We start from the raw sequence: 26453 nt of genomic DNA, 5'->3' as shown, positions 1-26453 counted from the left end.
CATACTTCCTCTCCGTGAGACAATCGCTGTTATCCCTGCTGATTTTGAGTCCTTGGGAACCGCAATCACACTCACGGAGCTTGCGGCGGGTGCCCGTGCACCCACAATGCCGCATCTACGTTAATATGCCTGTACGTGCCTTTCTGCCGACGTATATCGGAGCGAGCCAGTCGGTAAGGGGTTAAAAACAACGGGATAATGGTGTTGTGATAACTTGCCGAAATAAAAAAACATAATAATATTTTTGATATCACTAGAAAAAAAAAGCATTTGAAAATGTGTTTGCAATATCTCCATCAGTATCACCAGCAAAGCAGCTTCATTATTATCCCATTAAAGAAGAAGAGAAGAGAATGTGCGCTGCATTTCTAGATTTGCACAGAAGTCTCTGAAATTCCCCCCGCAGTTGGGACTGACATGCGGAAACTAAATTATGTGAGTTCAGCTGAACTCGCACGATTTCCTCCCGCTGTCAGTGTGAACCAGGGCTCAAACTGGGCCTTTGTCTTTGTAATTCACGTGCTGCTATCCCAGGGACACCATTTATTATCAAACTATCTTAATGCATATCTACAAATAAACAAAAAGAAAAAAATTCTAATCGTGGCTACGATCAAATATTTGCGGCTCCGATCAAAGGAGCGTGGTTTCACCTTCTGACCCGGAAATGAGTCATTGTAATCACCTGGAAGTTCCTGTGCTGGTCAGGATCTCCATCTAGGTGGACATGGCGAGGTCCCTCTTTAGCAAAGAGGAGGTGCTGCTCATTTCCCGGATAAGTGTAGGATATGTACTTGTGCTTACTCAATGTGGGGGTGGATGTGGTAGTTAAATTTGGCATGGGTGGGGTTCATTGATTTGTTTGGCATCCCCACACATTTGCTTCTGGCCCATGTGCACACATCACTTCCTGCATTTGTTCTGCTGATGTAAATCAGTAAGGACTATGCAAATATAAATGAGAGCTCCTTTCTATTAAAATATATATGACTTGTTTCATAGTTGGGTGACTTTTTCAGCAAATTTGGACCTCGGAGTTGTATGACAAGTTGTACCCCATGATTCTCAATGATAACCATTCTTATCTGTGCTACTTCAAGTTGCAACAACTTCAAAGTAGTCCCTGTACTACTTTGGGGTAACTTTCATTTGACTTGAGGTACATAAGGTTCAATATTACACAGGCATTCCCAGAAGTTGGGGCCAAGTTGCAGCTGCAAAGTGGCAGCAAAATAGTGTGACTTTCAGGTTGCAGCAGTGTGAATGAGATTCAAGGATAATACCTTTGAATTAGGCCCTATTGTCACTTGTGCATCCTGCAAGTGGGTCATATTCCTCCCTGCGCTACTTTGGTTTGACTTTGATGTGACTTGAGGTCCATATACCGCAAGATTACATAGGCATTGGTCGCACAAGTGTGAATGGGGCCTAACTCAAAGTTGTTATCAATGAATTTCATTAGGTTTCTTTCACATTTGGTTGACTTTTCATACAACTTGTGGTCCATAAGGCCCCTTTCAAACTTGTGCGACCTTTTTGCCGCAAATTTGATGTGATTTGAAGCAATGCCAGTGTAATCTTGAGGTCTATGGATGCAGGAGTCACAGGACAAGTCGCACAAGTGTGAAAGGGGCCTTAGGGCCAGTTCACAATGCAGTGCTGTCCGACATCGGATGTGATTTTCCCAGTACTGCAAATCATACACGATGTCTGTGTGATGCAAACTCAGCCATAGAGATTGTATGGTTGAATTTGCATCACATTTGGACCAAACTCGCACAGGACCCTTTTTTTGGTCCGCAGCAGAATTGGATCGCATGGCTGTTGTCTGAATTTGCAGTTCGCAAACTAATAGATAGATATGTAAACTAATTTTGGGGGTTTCTTTAGCTTTCTACTGACACTCCCAGCAGTTCGCATATGGCAGTGTGAACTGCCTGCGAGTTGTATGCGATGCTGGAACCCATACTGGATTCTCAGTTAAAAAATTAGCACTTTTGATTTTTCATGTTCATGTCCCATAGACTTTAATGGTGTTTGCACAAATTTTTTGCCTGTTCGCAAGTTCTGGTGGGAACTGAACCAGAGGGGAGGGGTGTTTGGCTCATCCCTACCCAATAGCCAATGGCACATGAGCATGGGTGGTACCATAATATTAATGCCTCATATGCAAAACATTATTGTATACAATGAAAAGAATCAAACATAAATAATAGTATTTTTTATGTATGGTTGTGCTCAGCCCTAAAGCGTAGTGGTATACCCTGCTACCTTAAAAAGGTTCAAGACATGGGTTTGAATCCCACCAATGGTATCACCTCCTGAAAACGTACATTGTAATCAGCAGCATAATTAGGGAATGTACATCAGTTTGTTTTATTCCATAATTTTAACTCTTCAAACGCATGCAATGGTATGTAATTATTCAAAAATATTATTGTGTGGAACTCCAAAAATCCAGCTATTCAAAAATCAAGGGAAAAACTGCATAGGTTTCCCCTTCCCCAGTGCATACCAGGCCCTTTGGATCTGGTATGGAATTTAGGGGAACCCCATGGCAAAATAAAAAAAAAATTGACATGGGGTCGCCCCCAAAATCCATACCAGGCCCTTCAGGTCTGGTATGGATTTTAAGGGGAACCCTGTGGCAAAATAAAAAAAATAGCATAGGGGTCCCCCCAAAATCCATACCAGACCCTTATCCGAGCATGCAACCTGGCAGGACAGAAAAGGGTGGGACAGGTGAGCACCCCCCCCCCCCCCGAAGCATACCAGGCCACATGCCCTCAACATAAGGGAGGGTGCTTTGGGGTCCTTTGGGGTCAGTATTTGTAGCTGCGACTTTACATTTTTTTAATACAGGGCAAAGATCCTTTTTAAGTAGCATACAGGAAATCGTAATGTATAAAGATGATAAGGTTAGATTTCCAGAGGGGTAAATTTAAATCACATGAACTATAATCTTCACTTGTAATGTAACATTCTATTTCTGCATATTAATTATAAAATTTGTTTCTTGTTTATGCATAGCTAGAAAAAAAAAGAAAAAAAGAGTAAAAAGAACCAAAAAAGGATAGGAAACAGTCTTGAGTGGGGTGGGGAGAAGAAGGCAGTGTCTAAGGGGGATCAGCCTTGCTTTTAAGCTGAACTCCAGGAAAAAGATAAAACTACTTACCCTATCCCTTGCTAGCGGATGCATCCATGAGACCAGTCCTCTGAAGCCTCTTCTCTGTTAGGCCCCTTTCACGTGGACACCTCCATTTTGCAGATTCCACTTGCTCAGAGACCTCCGTTTTGCGGTTTCTGCTTGCTCAGTGGGGGAAGCTCCCTAGTGGCCAAAAGGCGAAGTGACTTAAGGTAGCATCCGCCCAGCCGCGCCATTCTGCCGCAGTAGAACTGCGGTGTCTGATCGGCAAGTGGTTAAATGATAAGGAGGGACACATGGTATATGGGTAAAAGACACATCCCTGCCACAGCCCCAGTTATGCCGCATACACACTAGCAAAATGTCCGACAGAAAAAGTCAGACGGAAGCTTTTCATCGTATATTCCAATCGTGTGTATGCCTCATCTGACGGACTTAGAAATAGAACATGTTCTAAATATTTCAGACGGAACCAATTCCTATCGGGAAAACCGCTCGTCTGTATGCTGTTCCGACGGACCAAAAACAACGCATGCTCTGAAGCAAGTACAAGACGGAAGCTATTGGCTACTGGCTATTGAACTTCCTTTTTCTAGTCCCGTCGTACATGTTGTACGTCACTGCATTCTTGACAATCGGACTGGTGTGATCGTGTGTACACAAGATAGTTTCAGCGGAATTCCGTCGGAACTCTGTTGGAAAAACCTTCAGGAGTTTATTCCGACGAGAAAACCGGTCATGTGTACCATGGGACATTTTAGTTTTAGTCCCATTTTAGTCTTCTTCAATTGTTTTAGTCATATTTAGTCTACTAAATCTCCAATACATTTTAGTCAACTAAAATGTCCTACATTTTAGTCGACTAAAATCTCCAGTACATTTCAGTAATTGCAATTTAATTGTAGTCATAGTCTTTTGACCTAAGCCGCGTACACACGGGCGGACTGTATGGCCTACTTAGTCCGTCATACAATCCGACGGACAGTCCGTCATACTTTCGAATGAACGGACTTGACCACGCACGGATGCACAAACAGTCCGTCGAATGCTTGCGCGATGACGTGTACAGCACGTACGACGGGACTAGAAATAGGAAGTCCATAACACAGCAATGCACCCTTCCGCCGTGTAAATCCTTTCTGAGCATGCGCCATTCTTAGTCCGTCGAACTAGCCTACTCACGAGCGGATTGTCCGCTGAAACCAAAGTATGATGGACAGAATTTCGAAAAATCCAAAATACTTAGTACGCCAGACTGCACGCTGAAAAAGTCCGCTGAAGCCCACACACGAGCGGACTGTCCGCTGAAATGTGTTTCGACGGACTAAGTAGGCCATACAGTCTGCCCGTGTGTACGCGGCATTAAATTTAATTTTAGTTTTAGTCTCATTTTAGTCTTTTGACTAAAATGGCATTTTAGTTTTAGTCTCATTTTTGTCTTTTGACTAAAATGACTTTTCGTTTTAGTCATCTCAATTGTTTTAGTTTTAGTCGTGTTTTATTCCACTAAAGTAGTATTCATTTAGTCGACTAAAATATTTTAGTCGTTTTAGTCGACTAAATTAACACTGCTGTGTACAGCGCATTGCACAGATCACAAAGATCCAAGAGCTAATATGCTAAAACACACCTTTTTTTACCTCTATTTTTCATTTATATTGGCTTTCCAAAAACGGAATAAAAAGTTTAGTGCAGCATAACACTTTTTTTTAGTAAAATAGTACATTTTGTATAGTGATGTACATATTAGATGAAAAAGCAGGGCAACGTAAAGTGAACCTTCAGTCATTTTTTCATCTTTCCATCTATTACATTTTCTGCCCTTGTTGTTTTAACTTTGGATAGTAAAACATTTTTTTTTCTGCCAGTGAATACCTTACAGCCCACTTCCTGTTTCTTGTCTGGTAAAAAGCCTAGGCTTATGACATCATGCACAGCTCTCTCTCTCTCTCAATCTCATGAGAGCTTGCCAGAAAGGGAGGGGGGGGGTGAGTCGTAAAAGGGCCAATGAGAGCTGCAGAGCTGGAGGTGTGCCTCTGTGTGTCTGTGTAAATCCAGGAATTAAACAAGCAGCAGCTTCAGCTGCCCACAGTGTAAATGGATGCAGCCAGACCCAGTGGAGAGAGATTTCTGCAGCATATTTGGCAAGTACAGAATCACAATATATATCAAATAATATGCAAAGTGGTTGGGGTGAACCTTCAGAATCGCAAAGACGTTTTTATTACAAATTATGCGAGCAGACTGCAGTTCCTCTTTAACCACTTCCCGACCAGCGCACGACGATGTACGTCGACAGAATGGCACGGGCAAGCATATTGGCGTACAGGTACGTCGAACATTCAATGCCGCCCTGCCATCGGGAGCGTGCCGCCGGCGGTGCGCTCCCGCGCTGGTCGGGACCCCCGTGAGTCCGGTCGCGGGACCCGCGGACTCGATCGCCGCGGGCATCCCCGCGATCGTCTCACGGAGCGGCCGAATGGAGGAAATGCTGTGTAAACAACATTTCTCCATTCTGCCTAGCAACTAGTGACGCTGATCTCTGCTCCATGTGATTGGAGCAGAGATCAGTGTTCACTAAATGAAAGCCCATCCCCCCCACAGTTAGTAACACACCCCTAGGAACACTTTTTTTTTTTTTTATTCTTTATTTAAATTTTTCATTTAAGTTGCGTACAAAACATAATCAGGTATTGAAAGAAAACCATAGAACCAATATACATTCATGCCTTTCAATTTTTCACATTATCCTGGTTTTCTTTCTTTACTTCTCGAGTTCTTCTAAAATATCTCCCTCCCACCCCTCTTCCCACCCCTACCGACCCATTACCTCGTTAAAGATCATAGATTGTCTAAAGATTTTCCAGTATTTTCATTTCACATGGAATCTCTTTCTTTCTCTTTCTTCCTCCATTCCCAGCCCTTCAATGCTGTACATTTCCTCAACTTTTCCTAACCATTCCTTTACTTTGGGTGCTTCTATTTCTTTCCATTTTTTCGGAATCAGACTTTTTGCCGCGTACCCCTAGGAACACTTAACCCCTACACTGCTACCCACTGGTTAACCCTTTCACTGCCAGGGTCATTTACACAGGAATCACTGCATTTATATAGCAGTGATTACTGTATAAGTGACAATGGTCCCAAAAATGTGTCAAAAATGTCCGATGGGTCCCCCACAATGTCGCAGTCACAATAAAAATCGCTGATCGCCGCCATTACTAGTAAAAAAAAAATAATAACAAATTATTAATAAAAATGCTATAAAACTATCCCTATTTTGTAAACGCTATAACTTTTGCGCAAACCAATCAATAATCGCTTATTGCGATTTTTTTTACCAAAGATATGTAGAAGAATACGTATCGGCCTAAACTGAGGGAAATTTTTTTTTATATATATTTTTGGGGGATATTTATTATAACAAAAAGTAAAAAATAATGCGTTTTTTTCAAAATTGTCGCTCTATTTTTGTTTATAGCGCAAAAAATAAAAACCGCAGTGGTGATCAAATACCACCAAAAGAAAGCTCTATTTGTGGGAAAAAAAGGACGTCAATTTTGTTTGGGAGCCACGTCGCACGACCGCGCAATTGTCAGTTAAAGCGACGCAGTGCCGAATCGCAAAAAGTGGTCTGGTCTTTGACCAGCAAAATGGTCCGGTCTGCAAGTGGTTAATCTGCATAAGAGACAGAGGGTATTGGTCTGAAAAGAGGGACAATCCCTCCAAAATGATGGACAGTTGGGAACTATGGAAGATTCCATTTGTTTTTTACATTAGTAAATGGAGAGAGTGGAGTTAAAGGGGCATTCTGGCCAAGAATTATTATTTTTATTTTTTTAAAGTCAGCAGCTACAAGCACTGTAGCTGCTGACTTTTAATAAGGACACTTACCTGTCCAGCAATTCCACGATGTCGGCCGCCCATCGGATCGGCTGCCAGAGCCTCTATCTTAACGAGGGGAAACAGGCAGTGGAGCCTTGCAGCTTCACTGCCTGTTTCCTACTGCGCATGTGCGAGTCACGTGGCACTTTGTGAATGGCCCCATTGTTTTCTGGGACACACACATGTCCCAGAAGGCAAACGGGGCCGCTCACTGAAGAGGAGGAAGCGCCGTGGAATAGGAAGAGGCAGATTAGGAACACTGCCTAGCAACAGCGGTTTCAGGTAAGTAAAAAAATATTTATTTATTTAAGACTATTGATTCCTTTTTTTTTTTGGGTGGCCCTCCACTTTACCAACTATTAACTGAGACTTTGTAATATCTGCTTCCAGCACATAAAAATTCATGTAACAGGTGTTTTGATGGGTTGCTTTTGACTTCTATGGACCTCCCAATGCACAAAAATTCTTAATAAATTAATATGCCATAATTTTTTTTTAAAGTGTTGTGCACTGCAAAGCTAAGGTGGGAATATTTTTATTATAGAAAACCATTACACATGTTTTAGTCGGAATACTTGTGTTAAAATTCAACAGTGTAAATGGCCCTTAAACTATTTAAATCTAAATGATTTAAACTGAATCATCAATTGAACAAAATATTTTTATTGGCACAGTAACTCCTGGAGTTGTAATAGCTCTAAATTAAACTTTTAGAATTGCGCTTCCATTATTGTCAAACTCTTTGATGAAAAGAGTTTACACGCCAGGAATAAAACTAGCCGGAGTTTCCAATGTTTATTCTTTAGCTCAATCATAAAAAAGAAAGGTGAATAGTTAAAAGGCAGGTCTAGGTGCATGCCAGTAAACCACACATTACATCACATCCTACAGCTCTGCATCCCACATTATTCCCAGAGAGATAAAGTGGAATCATTATTACAGAACTGGTTTGTGGGTTGAGTGACAAGGTCAGAAATACAAGCCCAGCCTCTAGGATATGACAGTTTGGCTTAGATATATGCAGGCTGTGCACGGTAATGACTAGGGCGGGGAATCATTGTAGGTGATTGTAGGTGTGGAATGCAAGTCTGGCCAGCTCACACAAGAGCAAGATTGCTTTTTGCTCAGACAAATCTAAGTCCAAAAGGAAAGACAGACGTGTGTCAGACATTGCAGAGCGTGATGGAAGCAGATCTAATGGGACTTTGTACACTCTGAGGACTCTACAGCAAGCTCATTCAACACAAAACAGAAAGTAAGTCCAAACACTGGCACCTGGGTGTGGAGCTTGGCACTTGTTAGCAATACCTGGATACTCAACTTGTCTTTGAAGCTGTAATTGATATACATTGCTTGGTAGAGCAGGATGAATTGGGCCTGTTAATTGCTTGTGTAATATAAGTAACCCTTAAGTACCAGAGATAATTAGCATATTCTGCTGCACGTAAAGGTATCAGCTTGGCGTGATTTACAACAAAACATTAAAGTTGTAAGGTTCTTGCAATTTATTCTGGTGACTGATATGGGATTGAAAGTAAAGGAAAATGCAAAATTTTGTTTTCCTAAAAGATAGAGGACACTTGTTACAGTGACAAGCTAGAGGGGATTTTCCCTTCTACTGGAGAGATCTACTCACATTCCCTGTTGTATCTCAAGACAGGATGTAAAGAAAAATCTCCCAGAAAGGATTGGAAAAATAAATTAAGTCAAACTGACTGGGGTTTTAATCCTTCCCTACTATATTTAAAACACAAGAAAAAAAAGTTTAAGTTTTAAATATACTTTAAGTTACCTATGACTTACAAACTTACTAGTTTTTTCCATAAATAATATTCAATACATCTGCTACTGCTATACAAGATTGCATACAAATAAACTCTAAATACAAGTCCACCAGCCTCTGTTGTAGGTGACTGGGCAGATAAGGTTGCCACCTCATCCCTTTAAAACCGAACACATATTAATTACAGGTTCTGTGGGTGATTGAGGTGATATTAAAACTCACTTGGTGTCTTATCTGCATTAAATTAGCCTCAGAATCTGTGTAATTCATATGTGTTCTGGTTTAAAGGGATGAGGTGGCAACCCTACTGGTAGAACATAGAAGAACTTGTATTTTAAAATGTGCTGAGGTCTGCAATATTTTAGATGTTTTTTTTGGTGGTGACTGTTTGCACTAAACAGTCGTACATGTAATGATCATGTAATAATTTCTGTATTCATCCTTTGGTAAACCTCTCAGGCTATCCCCATGCCTGTTTATATCTACTCTGCAGACTAGTCCATCTAGTCTGAGCGTAACCCCATCTAAAACCTTTTATTTTAGCTTTAGACAGAGAACAAATAGGTCCTCTTTCTATTGCTGTTCCCACTGGGGAAATTTTCCATCCCTTCCTGTCTAGAGCCTATTGTCTCCAGGAACAATAATAAATGGGATATCCCCAATGGGAAAACAGTAAGCAATACAAAGGAGACAGACGTTATAGCCCATCTCTACTAAAAAGAAGTGATTGTATTTTTGGCCTTATAACACGTGTCCCCATTATTTTGCAAGCAAGTTTTGCTTTTCTTATGTATATGTCAGCAGAAAACAATCTAATTTGGAAAGTTAAATTTCTTCAAATTGGAACTGAGATAAGTGTGAATATTGCTACTAGTATTATGCAATGATTATCAGATATGCATGAACAGATAAAAATAGACATGTTGATTATGTACATAAGTAATGAATCTATTGTTTGCTTTATTTGAAATAAATATTCTGTGCCAGATATATGCACAAGAGTACTATATGTAACATCATATGGGTAAATTACTTGCATACATAGCATTGTAGTAAAACAATGCAACATTTCTGGGAACTGCTGATACCAGCACTTTCTGAGTGGGTGACACAGTAGAATGTATAACAGCTTGAATAACTCTGAACCTAATCATACTCCTTCGCACGCTGTGACTATTCCATCTGCATGTCAGTGTTGTGTACCAATTTCCAAGTGCATCAAAGTCCAGTATGTAGACATCTCCACAACAGAGATTTTGTTGCTACTCTCAGTAAAGAGAGTAAAGCTAATGCTTCAACTTGTTTCTGGATGGGTTCTTGTCTATAGCACCTAGAGTTATGAATTTTTAAGGACTCTTCTTGCTAGTCCTGTGAATGGTAAGATTTTGATGAACCTTGAGGTGAATAAGAGTCTTCAAATAGCTCACAATGTGTATGGATAATATATTTAAGCCTCCAATGTATATTAAAAAGAGATGATATTGAAAATGTCAGTGTCTGGTTTAAAAATTACAACTGACCTCCATTGTGGCTTAAGCAGAAATGGCACAACGTACATGCAAATGGATAGAGGAGTGTGGGTCACATGAAGTGCAATCCATCCAATCCTTTGTTATAAGCAACCTGTTGGACACACCAAGATGGCGGTGATGCGTTATGTGAATATATGGTAACATATTGTAGACTAATATCATAATACTACAACTCCTGGCACTTATGTTGTACTATGGTAGTTGTATGGCCTTTGGGGACTACTATGATGGATCCTAATTCAGAGAATACAAGAAAAATTTAATTCAGTGGACTAAGTGCAACTAAGCCCTTGTACACACGGTCAGAAATTCCGATGAAAAATGTTCGATCGGACCGTGTTGTCGGATAATCCGACAGTGTGTGGGCTCCTTCTGACTTTTTCCGTCGGAATGTCCGACCAACAAAGTTTGAGAGCTGGATATAAAATTTTCCGACAACATGATCCAATCGGACTTGGTCCGATTGTTTGTAGAGAATTCCGATCGGACAAAGTGCCACGCATGCTCAGATCAAATTACGAGACCAAAGCTATTGGCTACTAGCCTGAACGTAGTCCCGTTGTAACGAATGAACGTCATCACATTCCGAACGATCAGATTTTCTGTCAACTTTGTCCGACCGTGTGTATGCAACACCAGTTTGGGACAAAATCCGTCTGAAAAAATCAGACAGATTTTGTGGTCAGAATTTCCTACCATGTGTACAAGGGCTAAGACTATGGTGGTCCTGGAAACAGACAGAGTGAAGAATATCAATTACATGACAAAATATTTGATAGGACCCGACAGTAAGTTCTGTGCAACCTAATTCTTTTTCTTTTGCTCAGAGTTCAGCTTTCAAGTGAGCCTGTTGCCAGGCTATGCATATTCAAGTATTTATATGTTCTTAAAAGTACCCTATAGATCTAGACACTGTGGAAAAATACATCCACAAGGCAGAAGCACATTTAACGTCTCTTAAAAGCCCAGCTCACCAAGCTCTTACCTCATTGAGCATAGTGTTGGAATCCACCACAGCTTTCTAATTTTTGCTGCTTCTCTTGTGAAATTTGGAAATGGTAAGTGTAGCGGCCCCATTGGCTTGAGTAAATAATGAGAAGAGAGCTTATGACGGGTGCAGTACTTTTATTCTTTTGCCTCAAAGGTGTGCATTAAGGTTGAACAACACCGAGGTTAATCCCTTTGACTCCTTAAACGCCTTAAGCACTATAAGCACCATAAGCACCGTGAAAACTGTAAAATGACATACAATACATTCGTTTACAGAGATCACCAAAAGAGGGTTACAACAGAATCACAAATGTGGTGTTCCATTATCTACACACATCTAAATTAACATTAAAAAGGAATCATGACTATATGTTCAAACGTGTGGATTGTCTACAGCAAATCTTTTAACTAACAGCATTGACTCAAATTGTGCTTAAAACATATATACTGACAATGACAATGCACCTTCACTGCATACCTTGCTCTGCTTGCCAAGGGGTGCAAACTTTAATCTTTAGAAAACTTCCATAAGCACTACCTTCCCACAAGGTACTGCTGACTTGCCTGTGAATGCTGAATTAATGAGAGCCCCTTTCTCCAAAACTAGAGGAACCAGGAAGTGTCTGATGATTAAAACATTCCCCAGAGAAACAAGAGGAAGGCAATAAAGGTTCCATCTGTCAGTCAGTGCTGAACAAAGGTTTAAAGTGACAAGTGGACAGTTACAGTAAGTGAGCACTGGCTTTAAAGCTAATGGAAAAGGAAAAAGTCCTGAAAGTCACACATCTCTGCAAAAACCCAGTACAGAGGTGTATGAAAGCCTCAGTCAGGGCTCCAATCAGGCCAAACCCTAATGCATTTCACTCCACCCATGGAGTCCCCTGACTAAGCCCAGTGAGCAGAGTGAAACGCCTGGTTGGAGCCCAGGCCCAGGCTATTATACACCTACTTACGAGGCTTTGCAGACATGTGCGACTTCCAGGACGTTTTCCTTTTCCATTAGATGTTTAGAGGTGGGACAAGCTCTGTCCTTGTCTGCACTCCAAGCGGATGCTGCATAAGAGGACCTGGTAGATTCTTGAGCAGCACCAGTAAATTTAGTCTGGTTTTAAAGCTGATTTACTGCATATTAAGTACATGTAAATGCTTGACTTCTCATAGCCTGGCCAAAGGTTCACTTCAAAGCAGAAGTAGTTAGCACTTCCACCTAGCAGCACCAGGATCATCAGTTCAAATACCTGCACAGAGTTTGCATGTTCTCCTGGTGCCTTCTTCCTCCCTTGCTCCTTAGACATGCAGGTAGGTTTGTGGGCTCCTGTGTAAATTGGCCCTAATACAGTGGTGTGAAAAAGTGTTTGCCCCCTTCCTCATTTCCTGTTCCTTTGCATGTTTGTCACACTTAAGTGTTTCGGAACATCAAACCAATTTAAACAATAGTCAAGGACAACACAAGTAAACACAAAATGCAATTTGTAAATGAAGGTGTTTATTATTAAAGGTGAAAAAATCCAAAACATCATGGCCCTGTGTGAAAAAGTGATTGCCCCCTAAACCTAATAACTGGTTGGGCCACCCTTAGCAGCAACAACTGCAACCAAGCGTTTGCGATAACATGCAATGAGGCTTTTACAGCGTCCTGGAGGAATTTTGGCCCACTCATCTTTGCAGAATTGTCCTAATTCAGTTACATTAGAGGGTTTTCGAGCATGAACGGCCTTTTTAAGGTCATACCACAACATCTCAATAGGATTCAGGTCAGGACTTTGGCTAGGCCACTCCAAAGTCTTCATTTTGTTTTTCTTCAGCCATTCGGTGGTGGACTTGCTGGTGTGTTTAGGATCATTGTCCTGCTGCAGAACCCAAGTTCGTTTCAGCTTGAGTACACGAACAGATGGTCGGACATTCTCCTTCAGGATCTCTTGGTAGACAGCAGAATTCATAGTTCCTTTTATCACGGCAAGTCTTCCAGGTCCTGAAGCAGCAAAACAGCCTCAGACCATCACACTACCACCACCATATTTTACTGTTGGTATAATGTTCTTTTTATGAAATGCAGTGTTCCTTCTACGCCAGATATACTTGGACACACACCTTCCAAAGAGTTCCACTTTTGTCTCATCGGTCCACAGAATGTTGTCCCAAAAGTCTTGGGGATCATCAAGATGTGTTGTGGAGAAATTGAGACGAGCTTTGATGTTCTTTTTGCTCAGCAGTGGTTTTCTCCTTGGAACTCTGCTATGCAGGCCATTTTTGCCCAGTCTTTTTTCCTGATGGTGGAGGCATGAACGCTGACCTTAACTGAGGCAAGTGAGGCCTGCAGTTCCTTGGACGTTGTTGTGGGGTCTTTTGTGACCTCTTGGATGAGTCGTCACTGCGCTCTTGGGGTAATTTTGGGCGGCCGGCCACTCCTGGGAAGGTTCACCACTGTTCCATGTCTTCGCCATTTGTGGATAATGGCTCTCACTGTGGTTCGCTGGATTCCCAAAGCTTTGGAAATGGCTTTATAACCCTTTCCAGACTGATAGATCTCAATTACTTTCTTTCTCAATTGTTCCTGAATTTCTTTGGGTCTCGGCATGATGTGTAGCTTTTAAGGATCTTCTGGTGGACCTTACTGTGTCAAGCAGCTCCTATTTAAGTGATGCCTTGATTGTGAACAGGTGTTGCAATAATCAGGCCTGGGTGTGGCTAGAGAAATTGAACTCAGGTGTGGACAACCACAGTTATAGTATGTCTTAACAAGGGGGGGGCAATCACTTTTTCACACAGGGCCATGATGGTTTGGATTTTTTTTCACCTTTAATAATAAACACCTTCATTTACAAATTGCATTTTGTGTTTACTTGTGTTGTCCTTGACTATTGTTTAAATTGGTTTGATGTTCCGAAACACTTAAGTGTGACAAACATGCAGGAAATGGAAATGGAAAGGAACAGGAAATGAGGAAGGGGGCAAACACTTTTTCACACCCCTGTATATGAATGTGAGTTAGACACCTTAGAATTTTAAGCTTCTTGAGGGCAGGGACTGATGTGAATGGTGCTTGTGTAGCCCAGTGTACATCCTAAGGAAGACTGCAAGCAGTCAGGTAAGTTGTATGGCTCTTCTGCAATACACAGCTAGCCTTGTCCTTAAAGGATAATTCCACCTTTTGACAAAAAATACTAAATACACTTTTTGTTTGCAGATAAAAAAATGTGCATTTATTATTTTTTTGTTTTCGGAGCCTGTAAATCATCGAACCAGCTATCAGCAGATCACTGATGCCACGCAAGTCTTCTGCAGATCTGTCGGTGTGTTGGCTTGCTCTTACCTCGTACGATGAAGCCGATACATTCAGGAAGAATCTGTGAACTAGCACAGTGCCGCGATAGTTCATTGAAAATTAACTAAGTCGCAAAAGACTGTCGGGACTTGTAGTTTTCCAATCCCGGAGCACTGTGAATGAGCGACCATGTTTTTAAAGGATTTTGCAGAGTGGGGAATCAGGGGGTTGCGGGGGCCTAAATATGAGTGTAACATGTTATGAAAGGTGAACCTATTTATTGACAAAAAAGCAAAACAGCAAACTGGTCCTGAGAAAATTACGAACTGTAATTTCCTAACTACGAACAAAAATCTAGGTAACAACCGTGCGATTTTATAGTCTTTGTAAAAAATATCACATAGACTATAAAATAGAAAAGCTTTTTTTTCTAGCTATTTTCTCCTTCATAGGAAGTGACAGTTAATTCATTTTGAGGATGAATTTTCAGAGTATTGCCTAGTCACAAATCACCTTTGTAGATGTTGCCTACAGCAATTTTTCACTTTGTGAGTTAAGGACGACCAGTAAAACGAGTATGAAGACAGGTTGCACCTTCCATAAACAAGCTGTCATTTTTATATACTGTACATGTCATCAATGATGTTGCCTATATATTTTAATTTTGTGGTTTTAAACTGAATATGGGCTGTACCCAGGGGCGGACTGACCATTCGGCCACTCGGGCACAGCCCAAGGGCCCCGGGCCACTAGGGGGCCCCATCAGGGTTGCCAGCCTCAGTAAAACCAGGGACAGTATGTAAAAATCTGTGTTTTTTTTTACATCTGTCTCTGAAATGTCCCTTACCGTCATCCTTTTGGTCTAAAAATATTGAGATTATAGCTGCCCCACCTCTCCAGTACTTTCTCAGCCAATAAAAACGTGTCTGTGTATACTGTGTGTACATGTATGTGTATACTGTGTGATTGTATACTGTGTGTGTGTGTATACTGTGGCCCCATGTGTATACCTATTGCCCGGGGGCCCCATGAGTTGTCAGTCTGCCCCTGGCTGTACCTTGGGCCATATAATGCTGTAGCAATTGTATCCTTATCCTATTCTAGCAGCACAATGCCTTTGTGAACCCCATATCATTTCAAGCTCTTCTTCATTTAACCTAATTACAAAGAGTAAAGAAAAAAAAATACTGCATGCCATTCATTCCTCCCCACTGTATTCAGCTTTGATTTATTTTATTTTAAATAATTAAGCATGCGTGAGGCTAAAGCATCTGTCTCTACATGCATCACTCATTCCTGCAGTACAGCAAAAAATATATCCTTGGAATACCAAAGGGAAACACACCCAAGCTGCAGTAAAATGTGAAGAAGATGGAACTTTCTCATTTTGTTTGGGTGGAGAGAACTATTTAACTCACAGCTACTACCACACCTTTCAGTAGACTTTTTCATAGATTTTTCCCTCACACAGCAAACATTGCAATTTGAAATAATAGGAAAGACATTTTAAGGATTAGAGAGGGCAGGAACTATGATCCCATATAAACTCTGCTGACACAAACTGATATTATATATTTGTAGGTTTAAAAGATAAGTTTTTTTTGGAATCATAATTATCTAGGCAGATACATCTGTCCTCCAGCTCTAAGCGGGGGTTTGATCGCTCAGTTCTCAGTGCACCATGAGAGCGCCGGTGGGCTGTGGAGGGTGTCGGAGTGGCTGGCTCAGTCTCACTACAGCTCGCTGGGAGGTTGAGCTGCGTGCTGGTCTAGGCATCTGGTTGAATCCCAAGTTCCCGACCATGTGGTTGCAATCTTTCCCCAGTCTGGACACGCTCTGTGACATGAGCCGACAGCAGTCTTCAGCCCGCTGCCTGCTGCAAATGAGTTACAGAAGTGCAGAATGAACTGCACTCCTCTGATCCACAGAAGTGCAGCCAAACGAGCTTTGGCTGTACTTCTTATAAAGTAACTGTACATGTAATAATATAAAAATGGAGCAAACCACATGTCAAAAAAGTTAGCAGTTGCATTATTAAATATGTTCATTTTAAATTCTTCCAGAAAAATGGTCATACCTTCCACTCTCTATTCAATCTGCGCATGTGACATTTGTAAGGCTGCATAAAACTTGAGTTTATAGTTTATGTAAACCCTCATCTTGTAAAACAACCCATTCAGCTTAAAATAGAAATGAAAGACAAAACATTTGTGTATATAAAATATTATAAATACATTATTTCTCCTTTTTTATTTATTTTTTATTTTTTATAATAAGCGATCACATAACCTCTTTTTTACCTGCATAATGAGTTTAGAAAGGTGGGGGAGGAGAAACAGCAGAACACTGATCTTCCCAGAAAATGGCTGTGCGGGGGGGGGGGGGGCAAAGAGAACAGGATATATATATTTTTTTTTTTTACAAGTATATGGCACAGCAGGCACGTATCTGGAAATATTGGGTTAACATATTTTTTTTAACAAGTTGCTTCAGGAGCAATTTTTCATTTTTCACACACATATTAAAGTCAGATTTTCTGTCTATACAATTACAGCACTTCAAAAACCCAGAGCATTATATATTTTCTGAATGAAGAGGCCCTGTAGAATAAAAAGATGGTAGTTGCAATTTTTTTATGTTGCACGATATTTGTCAATCTTTATTTTCTCTATATTCTATAATCTTTATTGTCAACTTTTTTATTTATCAAATCTTTATTTTCAGTAAGAAAACACAGACAAGAACATTATTCCACACAAACACAATTTAATCCCCAATATTTGTCCAAAACAAAATGTGAGGTAGGTTCCAGGAAACAGTAAACTCTTTTTTGGCATCTAGATTCTCCCCCTTTTCTACTTCTCCAACTGGCTTGCACTGACTATGTATATGAAATGGATATATACTTGCACATTTTTGCAGAAAACCTTTCCTGAAAGTGTAGAAAAACCCAAAAATGTTCATATATCGCAGCTTACCAGTTCTTACAGGATATGATGGCTGCCTTGGGATTCATTATTCAAAGAACGTTTCGGCAAGTACAGAAAAATACTCGATTGTACTTCAAATGCAGTCTCCTTTTCATTTCCTGAGAGCTTAAGAGAAAGCCTAAACAACCTTATTTTTCTTCTGTAAACTACTAATCCCATGATCAGCCCCTATACTGTGTAATGGAAGTGAACAAAGGCAGGCATTTTTAAAATCTATCATGGGTCACACTCACAACCATGGCTTCCTCCATAGATTCAATGGAGAATAAAATGTAGCCATCCAGTGACCGGAAGTGTATTATCTGCAGGATTACAAAGTGAAAATATAGAGAACCAAGTCTAAAAAAAAAGGAATGCAGGTACCTCATTTAAGGGCTGGTAAGCTGCAAACGTACAAAAAAAAATGTTTGTTTTGGGATTTTGATACACTTTTTAAGGTTTACTTCTTATTTTAGAAGCCTCCACAACAGGATCTGTCAAGAAATAATGATTTGCCAGGGTGGGCAGTAGGGATGAGCCAAACACCCCCCGGTTCGGTTCGCATCAGAACTTTCAAACGGACCCCAAATTCGTACGAACTTTAGAACCCCATTGAAGTCTATGGGACTCGAACGTTCGAAATTAAAAGTGCTAATTTTAACGGCTAATATACAAGATACTGTCCTAAAAAGGGTTTGGGGACCTGGCTCCTGCCCCAGGGGACATGGGTCAATGCCTAAAATGTTTTTAAAAATGGCCGTTTTGGCGGGAGCACTGATTTTAATGATGATTAAAGTGAAAAAAAAAAGTGAAATATTCCTTTAAATATGGTGCCTGGGGGGTGTCTGTAGTATGCCTGTGAAGTGCCACGTGTTTCCCGTGTTTAGAACAGTCCCTGCACAAAATGACATTAAACGGAAATAACATCATTTAAAACTGCTTGCGGTTTTAATGTTATATCTGGTTCCTGCAATATGGTTGAAAATCATTGAGAAAAATGGCATGGGTAGCCCTCCCTGCCCATTACCAGCCCCTTTGGGTCTTGTATGCATATTAAGGGGAACCCAGTACCCATATTAAAAAAAGGAAATGCGTGTGGCCCCCAGGCCCTATATACTCAGAATAGCAGTATACAGGCGGTGCAAACAAGACAGGGACTGTGTAGGTTTGTTGTGTTAAGTTGAATCTGTTTGTAATTTTCAACTGGTACATTTTTAAAGTGTAGCTCCAGTCAAAAAAACTATTTTTAAGCTTTTTGGAAAACATAGGGAAGGGTTATCACCCCTGTATAATTTGTTTTGTCGTACATCTTTTTTCATCTCACTTGCTGTTGTCTCCTTCCATTTGCAAGAAGGAGATGTTTGTAAGTTGGATGTTTGAAAGTAGGGGCCTGCCCTATATGCTCTGCAGAAATGGCGGAACAAGGTGTTGGTTTTGCCACAACATTGTAAGCCCTCAAAGTGACTCTTGGTGGGCATTGGAGCGCCCTGCTGTGAACGATTATATCAAGAATTGTAATTACATGCCATTGTTGAACAGTGGTAGAAAAATTGACCTTTGGTGTTTGTGGTGCTGGTGTCACAACACTATAAGTCCTCACAGTTACTCATATTATATCAAGAACTGTAATTACATGTCCCTGTTAAACAGGGGCAGAAAAATTGGGCCTTAGGCACTGGTGCTGGTGCCACCACACTGCAACCTCTCCCATATACTCTAGTTTTATTGCAGGAATTAGCCCTGCTGCAAAGCATTGCATCAAAAATTGTAATTAAACGCCCCTGTTAAACAGGGGCAGAAAAATTGGGCTGATGGCATCACCCAGAACCAGAAATGTTCTTCCAACATATCAGCGGAGGAGGAAGAGGATAGACAATCAACATAACAGGACAGTCACTCAGCATCAGCATAGGCAGTCTTGAAGGGATGTGACATTTCAAAAAAAATTATTCGGTTACATCAGCTTCAGGTGCTTGGTAGCTGTGGGTGATCCAAGACTGATTCATCTTTATGAAGGTCAGTCGATCAACTGATTCGGTGGACAGGCGCACCCTGTGATCGGTAACAAAGCCACCAGCAGCACTGAAGGTGCGTTCCGAAAGAACGCTGGATGCAGGACAGGCCAGTAGCTCAATTGCATACTGTGCAAGCTCTGGCCAGTGATCCATCCTCAAGACCCAGTAAGCCAGAGGATTTTCGGTGGGAAAGGCGTCCAAGTCTGACCTTGCCCCTAGGTATTCCTGCACCATGTAAATCAGACGCTGTCGATGGTTGCTGGAACCGATCATACCTTGGGGCTGCGGACTAAAAAATTGTCTGAAAGCATCAGTCAGACGGCCACCTTCTCCACCGCTCCTTCTGACCGATGCCTCAGCAACACGTTGTCCAGGACCAGTAGTTTGTAACCTCCCAGTCTCTGGGAACGCGTTGCACAGACCTTTCTGCAAGGCCTCCCGGAGATGTCTCATCCTCTGCTCCCTTTGCGATGGCAAGATAAGGTCGGCAACCTTACCCTTGTACCGTGGATCAAGGAGAGTGGCCAACCAGTAATGGTCCCTCTCCTTGATCCGAAGAATACGAGGATCCTTCCGCAGGCTTTGCAGGATCAGGGAGGCCATGCAGCGTAGGTTAGCTGAGGCATTCGGTCCGGAGTCCTCTGGGTCACTAAGGGCAACATGATCCGCAGCTACCTCCTCCCAGCCACGTACAAGTCCACGTGTTTCTTGGGACTGTAAATCATCCCTACAAGACTGCTGCTGCTGAGTGCCAGCCTCCACCTCCATGCTGACACAATCATCCTCCTCCTCCTCTTCCTCCTCCTCATCCTCTTTCTGTGTGATGGGTGGCACAGCAGGAACACTGTCTGGATAAAGGGGGCCTTGAGAGGCAAGGAAGTCCTCCTCTTCCTGCCTCTGTTCTGTCTCAAGTGCCCTGTCCATTATTCCATGCAGTGTATGCTCCAAGAGGTGGACAAGAGGTACAGTGTCACTGATGCATGCACTGTCACTGCTCACCATCCTTGTGGCCTCCTCAAACGGTGACAGGACAGTGCATGCATACCTGATCATGCCCCACTGGCGTGGTGAGAAAAAAATCGAGCTCCCCTCACCCTGTCCTGGTGCCGTAGTCGCACAGGTACTCATTGATGGCCCTCTGCTGCGTGTGCAGCCGCTGCAGCATGGCCAACGTTGAGTTCCACCTGGTGGTTTGCCTATGTACTTGCGTAGCCCCTGGAACGCCTACGGAGCACCACTGGTTCTGAGGACAGAGCACTGGAAGAGGCCATGGAGGAAGAAGAAGAGGAGGGGGTGGAGGAGAGAGGTGTGTCACAACCAATAGTAGCATTTTGGAGGCGTGGTGGCGGAACAACCTCCAACACTACTGCACCTTGTCCTGCATCCTTCCCAGCTGCCAGAAGAGTGACCCAATAGGCCGTGAAAGACAGGTAACGTCCCTGTCCATGCCTGCTGGACCATGAGTCAGCGGTAATATGCACCTTACCGCTGACCGCCCTGTCCAGCGAGGCAAGGACATTGCCTTCCACATGCCGGTAGAGAGCCGGAATCGCCTTCCGTGAGAAAAAAGGGCGTTTGGGGACCTGCCACTGAGGACCCGCACATTGTACAAACTCACGGAAGGGGGCCGAGTCTACCAACTGAAAAGGCAGCAGTTGAAGTGCTAGCAATTTAGCCAAGCTATCATTCAACCGCTGGGCATGTGGATGGCTGGGAGTGAACTTCTTTCGCCGGTCCAGCAGCTGGGGCAGGGACATTTGCCTGCTATAATCGGACGTGGGTGTACTGCTAGCAGAGTGACCGGAAGCACTTGGCTGTGACACACCTAATTCTACACCTTCATTCCTCTCAGAGCAGGTTTCAGAGAAGACTGAAGGTCTAGTGAGGTTGGAGATGCCAGCTGATGAGGAGCAAGGAGAGGCCCGCCTTGTTCTTTGGTGTGGGTCTTTGAGGTACGCTTGCCAACGAGCTGCATGGCAGGTCAACATATGTCTGGTCAAGCATGTGGTGCCCAAGCGGCTGATGTTTTGGCCACGCGAGATACGCTTGAGACATATGTTGCAAATAGCAGCGGTGCGATCTGATGCACTCGTCTCAAAAAAGGCCCACACCAAAGAACTTTTAGAATAACGCGCAGAGGCAGCGCCTTGCACAGGCGGAGCTCTGCGGTGTGATTCAGTCGGTGTGCTGCCCCTAAGCTGGCCCCTGGAGGGCATCCTGCCTCGTTGGACATGTGCCTCCTCCTCCTCCTCCTCTCTCCTACCAGTCACCCACGTGGAGTCAGTGCCCTCATCATCCCCTCCCTCTTCATCGCTGTAGCAAACCTGGCAATATGCTGCAGCTTGTGGAACATGACTGCCAGATTGCTGTCCTTCTTGAGCATCCCCTCTCTCTGCATTCACGCTACTGCCTTCCTCTAGCTGAGTGTCATCATCAGAGCCTACAAAACACTGGGCATCCTCCTGGAGTATGTACCCAACACTGTGCTCAAAGAGTTCAGGAGACTCCTCAGGAGGACGTGGTGGGTCTAGGGAAGGAGTCACTGATGATGACATTGAGACGAGGGAAGACGATGCATTGGCAGCTGCTTTGCTAGTACCCTGAGACTGGGTGAGAGAGGATGGGGAGGATGAAGAGGGCTTGGTCATCCACTCTACCAAGTCGTTGGCATGTTGCGGTTCAACATGTCCAGCTGCCGAAAAGAAGGACAAGCGTGTCCCATGGCCACGTGCTGATGACAATGCACCGCGTCCACGACCAGCACTGTTGTCTCTAGACACAGAGCCTGCTTGCCCTCTTTTATCAGCTTGCGCCTGTCTGCCTCTCCTTGCTGGCCTTCCAGACATGGTAATGGCCTGAAGGGAGTTGGGTAAAACAGCAGTTGGGTAGTGTATATTGTGCTGGAGGCACACAAAACCCCAACCCCCAACTCCTGCAGATGCCTTTATTATAGAACACCAAAGATAAAGGTGTATACTGTAATGGAGTCACACAACACCCACTAAGCCCTGCAGATGGCTCTATTAGAGAACAGCAATAAAGGGTAGATACAGGTGTATATTGTGCTGGAGGCACAAAACACCCACTAACTCCTGCAGATGCCTTTATTATAGAACACCAGAGATAAAGGGGTATATACAGATGTATACTATGCTGTCCTGGAGGCACACACAACTTCCAATAACTCCTGCAGATGGCAAGTGGGCTCAAATAGAGAAGAGCTATGTAGGTGGATATAGCGGTGTGTACTGGGTACAGAGCACGCAGACAGCACGCACAAGCTCCTAACACTACTGACTGCAAGCTCTATTATAAAAGATAGATCACTAGCTATATAGGTGAGGTGAATATAGCGGTGTATACTGCGGTCAGGGCACGCAGACAACAACCACTACAGAAGAGCAAGATCGAAAATCGGCCGATAACGATCGGTGTGTACTGTGTTGAAGGTACACAGAACACCCACTAACTGCTTCAGACGCCAATACACTACACAAGGCCGCCGCGCTGGCGGCCTTATATAGTGTGGGGCGTGTACTACACAGCCTGAGCTATGATTGGCTCTCCTCGCTGCTGGCGCTGTGATTGGCCAAGCATGCGGGGTCACAGTGCATGCTTGGCCAATCATGAGCCAGCAATGCACTGCGATGACGCAGTGCATTGTGGGCCGTGAGCGCCACACGAATTTGGCGCGAACGGCCCATAACGTTAGGAATTCGCCGAACGGGCGAACAGCCGATGTTCGAGTCGAACGTATGTTCGACTCGAACACGAAGCTCATCCCTAGTGGGTAGTGTGGGAGGGTCTAGATGAAAACCTAAGTTCTTTAGGCTAGCATTGTTCCTGATGAGACTGATGCCGCGTACACTTGATCGAATTGTCCGGCGGACTTGGTCCGCTGGACAATTCGATCGTGTGTGGGCTCCAGCTGACTTTTTCATTGTAAAGTCCGGTGGACTTAGAAAGTAGTTTTAACTCAAAATTTGTCCACTGGACTTTCGGAGTGTGTGTGTGTGGCCAAGTCCGTTTGTTATAAAGTCCGACGGATTGTTTGCCGGACGAAGTCTGCCGGACAATTAGATCGTGTGTACGCGGCATGAGGGGGAATATGCTCCTACCAGCAGGAATCCACTTTACTATAAAATTTAAAACAATTAGGGATGAATTTCTACTAGCTTTAATACAGGAGAAAGGCAACCTGAAGCTTTCCACAGTTATGTTGCTTGAAAATATATATATATTTTTTTGTAGCTTTTATGGCCACCGCTTTATGGCCACCACACCACTTTTATGGTGTCCAAACTATATCATGTGGTACGTGGTTTTGTTTTTAGGTTGTCATAATAAGTTAGTATGAACCAGACCTAATGGTTGTATGTAACGTACACACAAGCTGGACACCTGCATGTTATCAAAAGAGAAAAAAACGAATTTTTTGTCATTTTAACAGCTCATCTATAATTATGGTATGCGTTCATGCCCTAAGGAGCTATTACTAGTCAGCTTGGTTCATAAGCCAAATCCTATATGTCATGTTTGTTGCATTTCATACTACCAGAAAAGGGACTTTTTGCCTGACACTTATGCCGTAAGCAGGGGTGGACTGACCATTCACCCACTCGGGCACTGCCCGAGGGCCCTGGGCCACTAGGGGTCCCCATCAGGGTTGCCGTCCTCAGTAAAACCAAGGACAGAATGTAAATATTTGTGTTTTTTTTACATCTGTTTCTGAAATGGCCCTTACCATCATACTTTTGGTCTAAAAATCCCAAGATTATAGCTGCCCCATCTCTCCAGTACCTTCTCAGCCAATAGAAACATGTCTGTGTATACTGTGTGATTGTATACTGTGTGTGTGTATACTGTGTGGCGCCATAATCTCTGATTGCCTGGGGGCCCCATAATCTCCTATTGCCTGGGGGCCCCATGAGTTGTCAGTCCGCCCCTGGCCGTAAGTATTTAATTAAAGCGTAGCTCCACCCAAAAGGGGAGGCTCCAGTTGTCTGCACCCCTCCCCCCATTTGCCACTTTTCAGCAGTGGGAGGGAGCGGGTAACTGGGTTTTGACAGGTACCCGCTCCCATTTCCGGCTCAGATCACTGTGTTGATCTACTATTATGTTCAGCCCCTCCTCCTTCCCTCCACAGCCTTCTAGGACACACACAGGTCCCAGAAGACTGCAGGACCATTCACAAAGTGCAGCGCATCTCGTGCCTGCACAGTAGGAAACTGGTTGTGAAGCAGGAAGGCTTTACAGCCGGTTTCTTTTACTTACAATGCCGACGCCTGCACCCAAAGCGATTCGGGTGCCGACATTGCTGCACCATGGGACAGATAAGTGTCCTCATATTAAAAGTCAGCAGCTACACTATTTGTAGCTGCTGACTTTTAATTATTATTATTTTTTTTTTTGGGAGACTGGAGCTCCTCTTTAACTATTCCTTTTGATTTGCAGAGAAAGAAATGCTAGATGATAGAATTCTTCCCTTCTGGGAAGGACTCTTGTTAGCCCTTGTACACACGGTCGGAAATTCCAACCACAAAATCCGTCAGATTTTTTCAGACGGATTTTGTCCGAAACTGGTGTTGCATACACAAAGTTGTCTGGTAGACACATCTTGGATCCCGTTCCGACGGACTACGTTCAGCCTAGTAGCCAATAGCTTTGCTCTCGTACTTTGATCTGAGCACTTTGTCCGATTGGAATTCTCTATAAACGATCGGAAAAAGTCTGATTGGATTTTGTTGTCAGAAAATTTGAGATCCTGCTCTCCGATAGAGCCCACACACGATAGGATTTTCCGACAATATAATCCGATTGTACCGTTTCCGTCGGAATTTCCGACAATGTGTAAAAGGGCTGACTCTTCTCTTAAAATGTAACTTATTAGCTCTGTAAAGAAGAATAAAAGGTTAGAACCTCTGTAAAAGTATTTATTGCTGTCTGCTGCCATGTTGGGGAAGTCTCCCCTTACTTCCTGTCCCAGGGAAAATATTGTTACTGGCAATGGAAGAGAATGGAGATCTCCAACAAGCACACAGAAAGCAATAAACATGTAATGGACTGTTTGTATATGTTTCTACTGTTTATATGGTTACATAATGAACTGTGTAGCATGACTGTCATTAAGTTATGTATCACAAACTTAAAGCGGAGTTCCACCAAAAAAAATAGTTCTTTCCGCTTATCCGGTTTCTCCCCCCCTCTGGTGTCACATTTGGCACCTTTCCGGGGGGAGGGGGGAACAGATACCTGTCTAATCCAGGTATTTGCTCCCACTTCCAGCGATAGATTGCCCCAGGACCTGCGGTGATCTATGCCATGTCTGACCCCTCTTCCGTCCCCGTCCCCCCCACTGTCTTCTGGGAGACACAGCAGGAACCAGTGAGGAAGCGCATGCACAGTAGGGAACCAGACTGTGAAGCTGCAAGGCTTCACTTCCTGATTCCCCAAGCGAAGATGGAGGCGCCTCCACCCGGTAGCCGAGGGACGGGTCGGCTTCAGGTGAGGACATGTAAGTGTCCTTAATTTAAAAGAAGACTTTTAAACTTTTATTAAATGTTTTTTGGTGGAACTCCGATTTAAAGTATACCTAAAGGCAAAACTTTTTTTTTTCGTTTTGGGTAGAGTGGAAAGGGATTAGAACATCTGTTAGTCTTTTGCTCTCTGTGCGCCCATTAGGGAGATTCACCTCTCTATTTGGCCTGTTTACCATTATCATTGAAAGTGAAAGTAAAAGAAAATCCAAAATTTTGGGTTGTCACCAGAAAAGTAATAGAGAGGAAATCTTCAAATAGGTACACTAGTCCTGGTGACCTGGGGGTCCCTAAGAGGTTCCTGTTTTGGATATGGGACTGGAAGTCAACATA

At 43.1% G+C, this 26453-nt stretch overlaps 1 protein-coding gene and 1 long non-coding RNA gene across 2 annotated transcripts in view; one reads left to right on the top strand and one right to left on the bottom strand.

Annotated features, from left to right (window-relative positions):
* The first annotated feature begins 8042 nt into the window (after positions 1 to 8042).
* LOC143924364 (aldehyde oxidase-like) overlaps positions 8043 to 26453 on the top strand; it is a 203685-nt gene continuing 185274 nt past the window's right edge. The window contains exon 1 of the mRNA XM_077448644.1: positions 8043 to 8285. The gene's annotated coding sequence lies outside the window, so the exon portion shown is untranslated. The remainder of the gene's footprint in view (positions 8286 to 26453) is intronic.
* LOC143925461 (uncharacterized) lies at positions 9754 to 11952 on the bottom strand. Its single transcript, XR_013261989.1, has 3 exons — positions 11814 to 11952; positions 11331 to 11578; positions 9754 to 10436 (listed from the first exon to the last, which is right to left on the bottom strand). It is a non-coding gene; the product is annotated as an uncharacterized LOC143925461 (long non-coding RNA).

This window comes from Lithobates pipiens, unplaced genomic scaffold (genome assembly GCF_037356315.1).
Source record: "Lithobates pipiens isolate NorthernLeopardFrog02 unplaced genomic scaffold, aLitPip1_a1.2 Scaffold_22, whole genome shotgun sequence".
In the NCBI taxonomy this organism is placed as follows: Eukaryota; Metazoa; Chordata; class Amphibia; order Anura; family Ranidae; genus Lithobates; species Lithobates pipiens.
This window is presented reverse-complemented; position numbering and strand designations above follow the sequence as displayed.